Here is a 14378-nt window from a genome sequence, read left to right as displayed (position 1 = left end):
GGACACGGGTTTGTGCCCTGGTCCGGGAGGATCCCGCATGCCGCGGAGCGGCTGGGCCCGTGAGCCAGGGCCGGTGAGCCATGGCCGCTGAGCCTGCGCGTCCGGAGACTGTGCTCCGCAAAGGGAGAGGCCCGCGTACCGCAAAAAAAAAAAAAAAAAAAATTACCAGCAATGGTTTAGAAGATGGACTATTTATTTATGCCATTTCTCAGAAATTATTTAACTTATAAATTCATCAAAACTATCTTTGAGAGTGTTCACTGTCTTTTGTATAAGTTCATTTCCTAAAATAATGCAAATGCACAAACAAAAATATTTCCAAATTCTTGCAAAATAAACATTCATTCATTACTTTAAAGAATTAAATTTGAGGTTTCCTATTAAGGTGTTTAACTTAATAATCATTTTCTCATGGATGATGACTCCAAAAAGAACATGAAAAAATTTGAACTTTTAATGCTTCTAAGCATATGATCTTTTAACATTTAAATGCATTTTTCTTCAGATGTAATATTCTACTTTCCATGAAACACAGAAATTATACTTGCTATATATATATATCGAATAGATCATCCTTTTCTCATATTAATTACATCATCTGTCAGATAAAATTAATTGAAATATATTTTAAAAAAACAAATTGAACTAATTAACAATAGAATTAAATTTTACTTTTACAAACAGTTGCATAGCACAGACAGCAGTGACAGATCTGCCCCATTGCTCTGGGCTGGAGGAGCTAAGGATGGCGCCACTTTTTTTTAGTATTGACCTTTCGGTTTTCATTACACACATGTTGATGCGCTGGAGGAGGGAGGGCATGAGAAAGACTGAGCAGCCAGTAGTCTGAATCCTCTCACTAAAGAAATGTGCCCGCTTGCCCACCCACCACTCTGCTTCTCGCTCACTCTGCCCACTTTCCAGTTCTACCTCCAGTTGCTGTTGACGGTGGAGCTGCCCTTACCTCAGCTAACCCAGCTTGGCTCTGTGCTTGTCCTGGGTAGCAGCTTTACCCAATGGGACTTGTTCAGCTTCTCACACACATGCTCTCGGATAGAAAGGTGACTGTGTCATTCCCAGAGGAAGTTGTTTGGGGCACTCTCCCTAGCTTCTTTGCTGATCCAAGGTCAATACTCTTTGCCAAGGGTTGGGTGAAAAGAGTCCTGCCACTGCCCTTCACAAAACAAGCTAGGGAGCTGGGGCTTCTTTTCTTCCAGTGTCACCCTGTGCCCCACAGGCAGCTGGGCCTGTGTCCTGGCAGGTTCCTAGGGCTGCCTGATCTTTTTGCACCTGTCAAACTCTAGGGGCTCTGTCTGTGGTCCCTTTTCTCTGAATCTCTCTTCATCCTTTTATTCTACCAGATGTCTTATTTAATATTGCTTATGGACTATTTACATGAGGAGAGGAAGTGAAAATAAATCTATAAATATATTTTTAGTAGGGCTTCCGTGGTGGCACAGTGGTTGAGAGTCCGCCTGCCAGTGCGGGGGACACGGGTTCGTGCTCTGGTCCGGTAAGATCCCACATGCTGCGGAGCGGCTGGGCCCGTGAGCCATGGCCGCTGAGCCTGCGCGTCTGGAGCCTGTGCTCCGCAACGGGAGAGGCCACAATAGTGAGAGGCCCGTGTACTGGAAAAAAAAAAAAAAATATATATATATATATATATATATTTTAGTAGATACAACTTTACTAAAATGTTATTTTCTTGTTTTGTGAAGATGAAAGATCAGTTATAAAAATTATAAAGTTTTCTTTATGTAATTAATTTTTATAATTGTTGCTCAATTTTTGTAATTGTTGAAAATCATCTGCTATGATTTTCTTCCATTTGCCATTTTCATTCAAAGTCTTTATGTATTTTTGCCTTTTGAAAAATCTTTTAACGTCTAGTTTGAGCCCTACTATTTCCATGCTGCTTGTTTCAGCCTCTGTTGATCCCCCTTTTTCTAGTCTCCTATAGCCCTTGGTCATTAATTTTGTGTTACTGTCTTTCAATATATGTTGTAATTAGCTAAGGTAAGAATCATTAAAAAAATGACAGTCTGAAATATGATGAAATTTTATTTTACATTTTCTTTTACTTTACATGGTTTTCCCTCTCAGAGTTTTCACTGTTATTATTGCTAAATGTTGAGGCTCACTGTCATGAGCCTTTAACTAGGAAACTTCCCCAAAGCTAATATTAGTCAACATTGGAAGACATGGTGCTTCTTGAACTTTAGCATCAAAAGAAATTAATAATTTACCCTGAATGATATCGCTAGTCATCACCGGGCAGGAAATTTCTGGTTTTATTGCTCTCAATGTGAACTGTGGCAGTGAACTACTAAATCATGGCCACCTCGGGTTATATGTCTTTTTTCCTTTCCTTCTTTAGAACAGCACATTAAGCAACTCAATTCAAATTACGTGTCATTCTAATTGGAACTGGATAGCAGTTAGCTTTTATGTGGCAAAATGTCAAGTACATTTTTTTTACTCATCAAAAGGAATTTGTCAAGAGAAGTCTATGGCTTCCTATAAATTACAGTTGTTGCTATTAATTTGGTCTCTGTTTCAATTAGCTTATGAACTACTTTAACTATGGGAAGAATAACACCGAGGAAATTCAAGAACTAACAACTTTGTTTTGTCTCTTGACAGAACATCACTTCTTAAGAGTCAAGTTCAGTGCAAGTTCCAATTCAAATAAATAGATGTTCCCTGTTGTATAAAAACAGAAAAATCTTAAATACTAAAGTTGTATATCTTTCTCACTTTAGCACCAGTTTCCCCATTTATATTAATGAAAACTATTATGTTTATAAACTCTTTCATAAAATAGCACAATAAGTCTAATACCAAAGAACTAAATAACAGACAAAAAATTGCATAAGCACAATTCATATTATCTTCCTCCACATGCATAAGTGAATAACTCTAGCTCCGTGTAAATTATACTTAAAAGTAATTTTTTTAGAAAACTATAGATCTCCTTTTCTTTCCCTTCCTCTCTCTTTCTTTCTTCTCTGTCCATTTCCTTTCTAATGTAATAGTAAAAACTTTTGAATTATTGAATTTTAGTGACAGTTTGGAGAAATGTGGAACAAAACATGTTTACTAATAAACCCAAATAAGTTTGGTATCTCTTTAAAAAGAAGCCAAAAGTGGATAAACCTATGATGTTCAGTAATTAATGTTCAGTATTTCATCTTTTGGAATTGATCTAGATATTCAATGAATATCCATCATTTAATTTATCTCAGTGTAACTTTAAGATTTTAAGTTACCAAAATGATTTTGGAAACTATTTTTAAGTAGACGTAACAGAAAGCATAACTACTGTTGAAAATTCATTTATAAACTTTTATATATATTTAATTTACTTGTTAACAATTTTGTTTAGATTATTCATGACAATTTCATGACATATTAAATAGCTAGTCATCATCTTAAGTTATTTTTATTGCTCACAGATTCTATAACAGATAACTTGAGCTTGTTTGACTTTTAATAAATCTAGGTAGAATTAAAGTTGTATGCCTGCATTATTTTTAGTACTAGTAACTCTAAAGACATCCCTGTTTTAAATAAACCAACAAACTTAAGTAAACTTTGATTTACTGAAGATTATCCTAGATCATGTGAACTTGAAAAACATGTGGGTTAGTCTCTGTATTTCTGAGAATATACTTAATTTATTTAAAAATTTTTCTTTAAGCCAATTAAATATAGATTTCTGTAAATTAATTTTGGCAATACTATCTGTTGGCAGAAAAATACTATACATCAATGCATATATGCATAGACATACCTAAACATACAGACAGATACAGAGATCGTTTGCTTTCATTTTTCACTAGTAATGAAAGAATAGTTGGATCCAAATTGTGCTTCTGGCAGACAGAATAAGTTAAGATTAACTACTCAGATGTCTTAAACTTTTTACTAATAACTGTGGAGAAGACTTTTAAGATTTCTGTTTTGTTTGTTTTCCTCATTTCCAAATGGCCTTCCCCCCACCGGCTCCCCTTTTTTTTCTTTTGATAAGAATTACCAGGGTTTCTAGAGAAGACCAGGTAGAACATTTACATCTCAAAGGCACAGAGAAAGAATGCGACTTCTGCCAATAAGTACTTCTGTTTCCTAAGGCCAGAATTTTTACAATACCTGTAAGCCTTTTGAGGTGAATAGGGGAGGTTTTGCGATTGGGAAAAAGAATAGTTGGGCTTTTTCTGTTCTTGTAAAGACTCAGTTTATGAGTTAAGTTTTGTCGACTGAAAAAAAACAGCACAATGTGAGAGTTAAGTTTTTTCTGGGACAAAATGAGGACTATGGCCCAGGAGGCAGCATTTCAGATAGCACTGAGAAACTGCTCCTAAGAGGTAGAGGGGAAGGACAGTATATATGTGATTTTGGTGAAGGAGGGGTACATTCAATCAAGAACACATTTTTTGCAGAAGCTGTGTCTCCTCAGACAATACATTTCCTAGTGTTAGACAAGAGCCCAATCTTGGGCCCTGGAAGGGATCCCCCTTCCTGTAACAGTTGCTGTTAGTCTCATGAAGGTTTCTGCTAGTCACAAGGAGCAGACAGCACCATTAATGATTCTAGTGTTTTTCTAGATATAAAAAGATGCAAGAATTGGACTCATAAAATCTCCTGAAAATATCTATCTGAAGGCCTGTTCTGCCAGTTTTTCTCAAAGCACACGGTACTGAATTCCTGATCTCTACTCTGAACTCCCTTCAGGGTGTGTTGAAGGTCAGAGTTGTGATTTAATCCTCATAGAGGCAGACGGCAAGCGCCAATTTTTAGGTGGCAGTTGTACAGGTCATCCTCAATTTGTAGGAAAGTGTTTTTAATTCCTCAGAAAATTGGGTTGCAACCTGAATGATATCAAGGGGTGACCAAACATCCTACCACACTATTATTATGGAACCAAGTTCATTTGCCTGACAACGCGCAGCAAGTCAAACATTGAAACACCTAGGTTTGCAGCAGAGAAAAGTTTTATTCACAAGGCAGCCAAGGGAGAAGGTGGAGAACAAATCTCCCTGAAGGTGAAGGGATGAGGGGTATTTATAACAAAGCTGAGGCATGGGAATCATGGAGAAAGGTGATTGGAGATGAGAAAAAGGTGAGATAATCATCATTATGCCCAGGTGCAACTAACTTGCATGCTTCTTTGTGGGGCACAGGTTCAGAAATAGTGAGTTACCGCACTCTGAGGGTGGAATTTTTGGCCCTCTGCCTTCAAAAGGTCATGGATCGGACACTCCCACTTGCCCAGTTGGAGGATCATTGGTCCCAAACCAGTCTTAATGAGTTCGAGCTGGAACTGGACACAGCTGACTCCAAGTTCCTGAAAAAAACAACTCAGCCACACATCTTATTGTTGAGGCTACGTGTTGCTCGGAGGACATGCAAGTTTTTGTAAAAACAAAGCTAGCTTTATCCGTGAAGGCATGTTATGATCTATTATTTACTAATGGCTAACTGTTGACTACCCTCCGTTTCATTATCTTTAGTTTCCTTCTTTCTGTCAGGGAGAAGATCTTCAGAGTCTGGATTTGGAAAGAAAAGGACGACGTAAAATTTTACCTTCCTTTCTCAACCGGGCAATGCAGAGATCTTGGAGAGCCGACCCGGGTAAGTGCTGGCTTCTGCTTGTTTTCCCCAGGATCCCACCTGCAGGGTCCTGAGCAAGTGGGTTTAAAGTAAAACATGTAGCTCTGGTATCAACTAGAATTTGGCAAAATTTTCCATTAATTTTTAGTTTCTCCTTGGTTATTTAAGAGAACAACTGGAAACAGTTTATTGGAGAATCTCTTTGAGTTTGTCAACCCTGGGAGGGGCCCAAATGGGGGTCATCCTTTGAGGGTAGATACCGGCTGATCAAATTGGTATGGAAGGATTTGACAAAACTTCCTAGGACAATATGTTTTTCCAATGTTCTGGTTGATTGCAAATGAGACACAAATTTCTGGGCCAGTGTTTTGATGATGGACCCCTAGGGGCATGCAGTGGGGGAGGCCCAAGGTGTTGCTTCAGGTTACTGGCTTTGGAGTTGTTCTAGTTGTAAAACCACTAACTTGGTGGACGGTTTTGTGGTTTCTTCAGAGTGGAAAGGCAATTATTATAGAGGATTAGTGACTGAGTATTCAGATAAAGGAGGAGAGAGGAGAGTAGTTGGAGTCACATCAGTCTTAACAGTGTTTTGTTTCAGGTACCTCTTGTGTCTTTAATTTTTTATTAGCCTTTTGTAATGAATCTTTTAATGAAGTTATTTTGGAGTCTTGAAGCCTTTGGGAAGCGTCTGCGTGCCAGTTAAAATAGATATTCCATTCTGTTTGTTTGATTTGGGAAAGCTTGCTTTCAAGTGTGCTTTTTACATGAATGATTGTGTCTAATTGGAATGTTCTCCATAATGGCTATTGTAATTCTAGGTTGTCTCACTAAGATTTGCCATTTTTGTAGATGCTTCAACTTCTGGAGTTCTTAGACATAAAATAAGCAGTTGTGCTGGAAGGCGGTATGCTCAGTCTTTGAAACTTGAAGATCCCATTTCTTTAGCTAAAGCCTTGGAGCCAAATTTTTACCAAAGAGCAATGTGCTCCTAGGTAGGAGATTTTGTGGTGTTTTACAGTGTACCTCATTGCATGGAAATTTTCTTGAGGTTGGCAGGTGACCTAGGGTCAATCTAACCCCGTCTGTGACCGGCTTATCTAGCATGGGAGTCTTAGAGTTAGGTAGCAAGTGCTCTAACAGTTTTCTTTGCATAGCCACCAGTATTTCAGCTTTGCCTTCCAAGATTCCCATTAGCAATAGATCCATTATTCCTTTCATGAAATGATTTCTTTATATTGACATATGCTCTTATGGCTTTTAATAGTGTGACTTGTGCCTACTAGGATTTTGATTTTGATAATCAAACAGTCTGAATCTCTTGTCTTAGTTTATTTCCAAAGTCCCCAAGTGGCTTATGCTGTGAGTTGACCTCGAGGCTTTGTGAGTTTCGTAACAACTGCCATTGTGGACTCCCAGTACAACTATACCAGAAACTTCCCAGGACCCCAGAACCTTTCTGGGGAAATATATATATAATGTGTATCTATTTTTAAATAAAGTTTGTTTGAATCGGAGAGTTGGATGCAAGGGAGTGGAGCTCAAATTTGAGAGTGACTTGCCCAGTGCCCTCCGTAATGAGGAGAGGAAGAGTAAACTCAGGGTGCCTGGCCTGTGTGTCTCCTTGTCTTACAGATGGTTAGCACACAGATCCCATTCCAAGCCTTGTCCCCAAAAACTGTTAAAAATAATGAGAGAAAACAATTCCGGTGGTACAAACAAGGTTTATTTAACACTTTATGAAGTGGACAGTTTCCTTTCAGAGAACTTCCAAATGGGCAGAGAGCAGGACACTACTGTAGGGCAAAGAATAAAGAACAAGGAAGAAAAAAATAGAAATATCTGATTGACTTGGACCACATATTCAACATTGTTTGGGGTGAGAAGGCCCAGAGTTGGCTTGATGTTTGGGGATTGGCCGACTGAATATATAGTGTTTCTGGACATGCGAAGCATTTACAGGGAAATGAAAGTCATGTAATTTTCAGTTTGCTAAAATGTGGCACCCTGGGCAGCATTAGCTCCATTCTGGGCTTAGACAGTTATTTCAACATAGTTGATAATCTGAAGAGATGTTTCAGTTTAAAATTGAATATATACATATGAAAAACAGAATATGCATCTTTGTTACACCAGTATACAAATAGGCAAAGCTTTGGATGATTTATATAGTATTATAGAGTAATACTGTATGTTCATTAGAGAGAGACCAAAGTCAGAAAATGCTTCAATTCTGTGTTAAGTATTCTTTCATATTCCTAATAAAACCTTTTGTATCATAATTTTAATAAGTTATTATGTTAGAAAATATTTGTTTTACAGCTATTAGTCTGATTTAATTTACATTTAATTATAATTATACTTGCAGTGGTCCAATAAATAAACATTTTGTGACATAATTTTATCCATTTACTTCAAAAAATATATGGAAAATCTTCATTTATTCAGTGAACATACATCGATCACCATCTTCGGGGACATTATCTAGAAGGGAGAGCAGTTAACCAAAAGTCGAGGTCCCTTACTACAGCAGAATGGATAGATATTTAACAATATCTTGAATAGTTTATATATTGATTACAGCTGTGGTGTGGTATTTAATAAACAAGTTCAGGTTTATAAAACAGTGTATAATAGGGATCTGAATGTTAGTAAAGAATTCTCTGAAGAAGAGTTGTTTTGAGAGCTCAAGAATGCGTTAAGTATTAACTTTAAAATAATAGTGGTGAATGGGGCAGGAATGATGATGCATGTAAAACAACCCAGGAAGAAGAAATGTGAGGACAAATCCCTAAGTAAGGAAAATACTCCATTCATTATAGGAATTGAAAAAAAGCCAATATGGTGGCTTAATTCCTGTAAATTACTAGTAGATTGATGCTGCAATAGACTAGGGAGACAGAAGCCAATTATTTAGAGTATTGTAAGCCAGGTTAATAATTTGTCTTTTTAGTTTAAGAAAAATGGGCAGAAAACATCTAAAGTCTTCATGCTTGTCAGAATTTTTCTTAAGGCAACTGACTTATCCATACCTCAAACTAGATTAGGCATAAAGAGCAATTTATTGATTCACATTGCTGAAAATCTATGATTCATGACTCATGATTCATTTCACATGACTGTGAAAGACTGAATATACACATGGACAATAATGAGGCCATATATAAAAATAAAACTCTGACCATAACCTGCAGCCACCTACCCAGGAAACCAACCCGTTATCTACAGTAACCAGCTCAGGAAGCCAGCTACTATAAATCAGCCTTTCAGGGGAAACCAGACTGTAATCTCTACTGACAGTCCAGGAAGCAAAACAGTAACTCCTATAAAAATCAGCCCCAAAAGCCAGGACTTGTTGAATAACTGGCAGCTTCCCTATTTTTTTGTCCCTGCTTCCAATTTAGGAACAATCAGAGAAAGGCAAATGTGCACCTCTAACCAGTCACAAATGATACATTGCTTCTAGTTAGCTTAGTTCCAGCTTCCCCTTCCCAACATCTTCCAATCAGGGAAAACCTGAAGCTTCCTCTTTTTCTCATAAAAGTTTTCCCACTCCTCTGCCTGCCTCCTCTGCCTGCCTTTGAGTCTCTACCAAAATGCAGGTGATGTTGGCTGACTTCCTTGCTCTCCCCAGTCTGAAAAATAGCCTTTGCTTGTTCTCATTTTGTTGGTCTTTATTTCCACAACTGGATTCAGGGACTGAGAGAAGCCATCAGTAATCTCTCTCTTTTTCTTGTTCTCTCCCTATTTCCATCTCTCTGGTCAACTTTTTCTGTTTTACTTTCTGTCACAAGACAAAGATATCCACAAGTAAGTCAAAGCTAATATCATCCACCAGATAGAAATCACAGAGAAAAACTAAATACTTCTTCATAGACAGACCCAGGGAAATCTCCAGAGTGGTCAAAGTCCTATCTTAGGGCACAGGTACAGTCCTGAACTAATTATTGTTTCCAAAGTGGGTGATTTGTTACTGGGGTTCATAAGATTACAGTACTTGTATGTAGAATTGCCATATTTAGTGGGAAAAATATGCCTAGTTTCATGTGAAATTTAGGTAAACAGCAAATATACTTTCATAAAAATTACAAGCATGGGCTTTCCTGGTGGTGCAGTGGTTGAGAGTCCACCTGCCGATGCAGGGGACACGGGTTCGTGCTCTGGTCTGGGAAGATCCCATATGCCGCGGAGCGGCTGGGCCCGTGAGCCATGGCTGCTGAGCCTGCACATCCAGAGCCTGTGCTCTGCAACAGGAGAGCCCACAACAGTGAGAGGCCCACGTACTGCAAAAAAAAAAAAAAAAAAAAAAAAAATTACAAGCATGGCCCATGAAAATAATATAGGAAAACTATTTTGTGTTTAACTCAAATTCAGATATAACTGGGCATCTTATATATATTATGACAGCCTTACTCACATGACATGAAAGGCAAAGACATCATAATACATGTAATAGGCTGAGAGGTTGTGTGGGGAAAAATCCAGAAAGAAAATATGCTAAGCTTAAAAAAAGTAGTATATACCACTAAAATGTCTAAATGAGAATGAGATATTCAGATTTTAAATTTGAAAGAATAACACTTGTTACTATGTTACAGAATAACTAGAGGGAATAGGACAGAATGTAGGATATGTATGGAGAGGCTATTGCAGCAGATGAGTTGAAATGTAGGTAGTTTTAACTGGAATGATGGCACAGGGATAAAAACAAATGCATTAGACCACTGGGGCAGTAGAAGCAATAGTGATTGGAGATTGTTACTTGCTAATTAGAAACAGTAAATTTAGTAAGATTACAATTAAACTGTTAGAATTTAAGGGAATTTAGTCAGTCTACGGATGCAAGGCCATTGTGCAAATTCAATTTTTCTTTGTGTGAAGCAACTATAAACCATTCAAAAGTGAAGTGTAAAAATATAGCATTTAGAGTAACATTAGAATCACCACATGATTAAAAACAAATCAAATAAAAGCTGGGTGATACTTCTTCACAGTAAGATATAAAGCTTTTGAGAGTAAATAAAGAATACCTAACTAAATGCAGATGTACACCCTCTGTTGATTTGTAGCATGATTATAAAGTTGATATTTCTCCCCCATATTTATATATAAATAAGATGTAATCCCAATCCTAATCCCAGCAGGTGTTTTTTGAAGATATACAAGTTGGTTCTAAAAAGAATATGGAAATATGAGAGACAAATATAATCAAGTCAGTATTGAAAAAGTACACAGTTGTTGAATGTACTCTGTTGGATTTTAAGACATATATTAAAGTTAAAGTAGTTCAGAGAACTGGTATTGACACAAGGATAAACAAATAGGTAAATGAAACAGAATAGAGTCCTGAAGCAAAGCCAAGTACATACAACTACATTATTTAAAACAAGCTAGCCTTGCAGAAAATAGTTAGATTCATTCTTTTCAATAAAGAGTTCTGGTTCAAGAAAGGGTTGTATATCCATATGAAAAGCATGAACAAATTGACCTTTTGCTTTTCCACAAAAACAAAACCACTAAGCTGGTCTTTAGATTTATATGTGAAACAAAAAAGAAATAGAATGTGTGGACAGTAATATGTGAAGATATAGTAATTATATTCATGTTAAGAAAGATACTTAAAGAGGTTGAAAAAAATACTAAACATGAGACAACTGAAAATGTTTGACAGATGGTTACCAAAAAAAAGTTCCTGTGCTGGACTCACAGTGAGACCAAACAAACAGAAATGGAGGAGTTTGGAGCACAGAAAGGTTTATTGCAAGGCCAAGCAAAGAGAATGGGTGGCTTGTGCTCAAAAAACCCAAACTCCCCCATGTTTTGGGGCAAAATTTTTACAGTTTTATAGACAAAAGTTTTATAGGCAAAATTTGGGGTGAGGGCTGCAGGATGTGTGACTTTCTTCTCATTGGTTGGTGGTGATGTAATAGGACAGTGTTCCAGGAATCTTGTGCTCAGACTGAAGTTACCATCCTCCACCTGGGAGGGGGCGTTAGTTCCTGCAGAATAACTCAAAGATATTGTTATGTGTATCCCTTGAGGAAGAACCAGTATCCTGCTTTAATCGCTGCACTATAGGTTTTTGATGGTTCCCCCTTTCTTTCTGCATTTCCTAACTTCCCTGATTAGCAACTACTTGAATCTGCTCTTTGGTATTCAGAAAGGCTTTTGTGCCCAGGAGGACCCCACAGGGTCCTCCTCTGTTACAATATTAAAGAAAAATTTTAAGTCAAAAAATATCATTAACAGAGTGAAAAGATAAGTTATAGAATGAGAAGATATTTGAAACACATATTACCAACATCAGGCTTATGTCTAATACATTTTAAAAATAATTCCTTTATAAAAGAATTCCTACATAAAAGACAGAGAACAAATAGAAAAAGGACAAGTGGCTGTAGCAATCACTCTGCAAAAGATAATATCTGAGTGGCCAACGAAAATATAAAAGGGTAAACATTCTAGGTCCAAGAGGGAGGGGAAATACGTATACGTATAGCTGATTCACTTCACTGTATAGCAGAAGCTAACATAATATTGTAAAGCAATTATACTCAAATTAAAAAAAAAGTAAACATTCTCTTTTGTTGTCAGTGGAAAACAATTTGGTTACAGTGTGATACCCACTGGAATAGATACAATTTCAAAAAGTTAATAATCTTCAATTTTGGCAAAGATGTTGAGTAACCAGCATTCTTAAACACTGCTGGTGGGAATATACATTGGTACAGTGTCTATAGAAATGTTTATTGTTGCTTACTGGAATTGAAAATGTAAATTTCTATGACCTAGCAATTTCACTGTTATTTATAACCAACAGAAATCCATATAAGTTGTAATAAAGGATATTTGTAAACAAATTTATGAAACTAAGCTGGACCCTATGGGACTCCTAGTCACAAAAGCCTTTCTGTGTCCCCTTCTCTGAGTTCCAAAGGGTCATGCTCCCACCTCTTTTATTGAAGTGTTATTCATAATCCAAAATGTGGAATAACTGAAATGTTCACTACAGGAAAATTCATGCTACATTTTATATATTCATACAATGTGTATGTGTATTCATATGTTTCATTGTATACAATGAAAAAGAAGAAAAGCTCCTACACACACACACACACACACACACACACACACACACACACACACACATATCATAGCTTAACTGAGTGAAATAAACCATACCCACAAACATATTTGTATAGTTCAATTATATAAAGGTCAAAAACAGACCAGATTAAGCTATGATGCTAGAATTCAGGATAGTGAGAAATAAGGACCAGTAGTGTTTCAGTTATCTGTTATCTATTCCAGTTATCTGTTGCTATATAGTAAATAGGGTAACACTAAGGGTCTTCTTATTTTTCTCACAACTTTTTGGGTCAGGAGTTCAGGAGTGACTTGAGTTCAACTCTGATCTCAGCAGGGTTGGCTATGGTTGGAAGATCTACTTTCCAGATGATTCCTTCACTCAGTTTTCCTTGACCCATCCTCACTCCCATTTTGTCACATTCTCCAGGAGCTTTTTACATGGCTTTTATTTCTCATAGTATTCTTGCCTCGGGATATTCAAACTTTTGACATGGTAGCAGGCTTGCAAGAATAAGTGTTCGTAAAGATAGGAAGTACAAGCTACAACTCTCTTATAACCTGGGCCCAGAAGCTGACACCAGCTTTATTTCTACCATATTACATTTGGTCAAGGTAATGATAGATACCTCCCAAATGAAAAGAAAGGAGACATTTAATGGAAGAAGAAAAAAACTGTATTTCTTATTAATTTACCACAAGCAGCAGCAATTGTGAAGTGGCATAAAAGGTGTTTTTAGAATAGAGTTAATATTTTATTTCTTCATTAAAGTAATAGTTACATATGCTTGTTCAATTTGCAATAAATCACCAAGCTATAGACTTAAAATATGTGTTGCATATGTGTGTGTGTGTGTGTATATATATATATATATATATATATATATATATATATATATATGCTGTATTTTAAGTTTAAATAGTTTCAAATTAGATCAGGTGCTAGATGAAGTTATTTTTAATGACAAAATATTGGACAAAAACTTGATCAGGTACAAAACTAAGGATGAAAATTAAGGGAGTAAAAGTAAAAGAGATTAAGCTCTTTGATGAATATATGATGCCTCCAATATAGCAAGCAATTTTCAAACATCTAAAGGTAGAGGAGAAATTTAGAAAGAGAGAGAGGGAGAGAGAGGTGGGGGAAAACTAACATAATATAAAAATTCCAACACAGAATAACATGGAATCCAGGATTAAAAAGGAGATAAAAGTTGATCTTGGTTTCAGGTGTAGTGGCAAAAAGTTGAACAAATTATGACATGTATTTCTCTTATGAATTAGGAAAGGAGTTTTGAAATAATGGCTAAAATTCAAAATTTGGTGACATATATAACTGTACAGAATTCAGAAGCTAATTGACCACCAGAGAGGACAAATTTAATGAGAATTAAAGCTAGGCACATAATAGAGAAACTCTTGAAAACAGTTATAAAGAGAAAATCTTGAAAGCAAGCAGAAAAAAGAAAATGACATTATCTCAGAAAAATAATCTTGCAATGACTGCAAGTACTAATTGAAAACCAAGCAGCCTAGAAGACAATGCAAAAAAGTCTTTAAAGTACTGAAAGGAAAAAACCCCAAAAAACTAATCTCAGAATTCTACATCTAGTAAAATATCCTTCAATAATAAAAATGAAATAAATATATTTTCTGATAAAATAATCTAAAATATTTTTTGTCAC

The sequence above is a fragment of the Grampus griseus genome (genome assembly GCF_964374135.1).
Source record: "Grampus griseus genome assembly, chromosome: 18".
NCBI lineage: Eukaryota > Metazoa > Chordata > Mammalia > Artiodactyla > Delphinidae > Grampus > Grampus griseus.
This window is presented reverse-complemented; position numbering follows the sequence as displayed.